A 1,915-nucleotide genomic window follows, 5' to 3' on the forward strand; every position below is an offset into this window, starting at 1 on the left:
AAAAAATTGTTGACTACTAGAGGTGGTATACGTACCCCCACTTTGGGTGGGTCACCTCCTCACTAAAAACATTGTTTACTATAAGCGTGGTTACGTACCCAGCTTTGGAGTGAGTCACCTCCTCCTCTAAAAAACATGTTTTCTTATCTATAGAGGTGTTATAGTATCCCCCTTTGTGGGTGAGTCGACCTCCTCCCACTAATAACTATGTTTACTATAGAGGTGTATACGTAACCCCACTTTGGAGGGGAGTCACCTCCTCCTTCTTAAAAACGATGTTTACTATAGAGGTGTATCACGTACCCCACTTTGGGTGGTCACCTCCTCCTCGAAAAAACATGTTTACTATAGTGCGTGTATACGTGACCCCCTTTGGGTGAGTCAACCTCCCCTTCTAAAAACATAGTTACTATGAGGTGGTACGTACCCCACTTTGGGGTGGAGTCACCTCCTCCTCTAAAAAACAGTTGTTTACTATAGAGGTGAGTATACGTACCCCACTTTGGAGTGGAGTCCACCTCCTCCTCTAAAAACATGTTTACTATAGAGGTGGTATACTACCACCCACTTTGGAGTGGAGTCCACTCCTCCTCTAAAAAAACATGATTTACTATAGAGGTGCGTATACGTACCCCACTTTGGGGTGGAGTCACCTCCTCCTCTAAAAACATGTTTACTATAGTGGTGGTAATTACGTAACCCCCCACTTTGGGTGGAGTCACCTCCTCCTCTAAAAAACATGGTTTTTACTATAGAGGGTGGTTATACGTACCCCACCTTTGGGTGGAGTTCACCTCCCCCTCTAAAACATGTTTACTATAGAGGGGTATACGTACCCCCACTTTGGGGTGGATCACCTCTCCTCTAAAAAACATGTTTACTATAGTGCGTGGTAGACGTAAACCCACTTTGGGGTGGAGTTCACCTCCTCCTCTAAAAACATTTTACTATCAGTGTGGGTATACATACCCCCAACTTTGGAGTGGAGTTCACCTCCCCTCTAAAAACATGTTTACATAGTGGTGTATACGTAACCCCACTTGGGTGAGTCACCTCCCCCTCTAAAAACATGTTTACTATAGTGGTCTTATACGTACCCACTTGGGGTGGAGTCACCTTCCCCTCAAAACATGTTTACTATAGTGGTGGTATAACGTAACCCCCGACTTTTGCGGCTGAGTCACCTCCTCCTCTAAACATGTTTACGAAGTGGTGTATACGTACCCCACTTTGGGGTGGAGTTCACTCCCCCTCTAAAACATGTTTACTATAGAGTTGGTATACGTACCCCACTTTGGGGTGAGTTCACTCCCCTCCGCGCTAAACATGTTTACTATAGTGGTGGTATACGTACCCCACTTTGGGGTGGAAGGCACCTCCTCCCTCCGAAAAAAATGTTTACTATGTGTGGGATACGACCCCACTTTGGAGTGAGTCACCTCCTCCTCTTAAAAAAACATAGTCTTACGTAATAGTGCGGGCGGTATCGTACCCCCCACTTCTTTGGAGTGGAGTCACCTCCCCTCTAACGAAACCATGGTTACTATAGGGTGTGGTATACGTACCCCACTTTGGGGTGGAGTCACCTCCTCCTCTAAAAAACATGTTTACTATAGGGGTGGTATTACTACCCACTGTGGGGTGGAGTTCACCTCCTCCTTCTAAAAACATGTTTACTATAGTGGTGGTATACGTACCCCCACTTTGGGTGGATTCCAACCTCCCCCTCTAAAAACATGTCTACTATAGGGGTTACGTACCCCCACGGCCGGTGAGTCACCCTCCCCTCTAAACATGTTTACTATTGTGCGTGCGTATACGTACCCCCCCCCACTGAGTGGAGTCCACCTAGCCGTCCTCTAAAACACTGTCTTACTATAGAGGTGGTATACGTACCCCACCTTTGGAGTGGATC

At 46.5% G+C, this 1,915-nt stretch overlaps 1 long non-coding RNA gene across 1 annotated transcript; it reads right to left on the reverse strand.

Annotated features, from left to right (window-relative positions):
• Positions 1 to 426: 426 nt before the first annotated feature.
• LOC139023333 (uncharacterized) lies at positions 427 to 690 on the reverse strand. Its single transcript, XR_011474465.1, has 3 exons — positions 638 to 690; positions 519 to 567; positions 427 to 448 (listed from the first exon to the last, which is right to left on the reverse strand). It is a non-coding gene; the product is annotated as an uncharacterized lncRNA (long non-coding RNA).
• Between the last annotated feature and the right edge of the window lie 1,225 nt (positions 691 to 1,915).

The sequence above is a fragment of the Salvelinus sp. IW2-2015 genome, linkage group LG31, assembly GCF_002910315.2.
Source record: "Salvelinus sp. IW2-2015 linkage group LG31, ASM291031v2, whole genome shotgun sequence".
Taxonomy (NCBI): Eukaryota; Metazoa; Chordata; class Actinopteri; order Salmoniformes; family Salmonidae; genus Salvelinus; species Salvelinus sp. IW2-2015.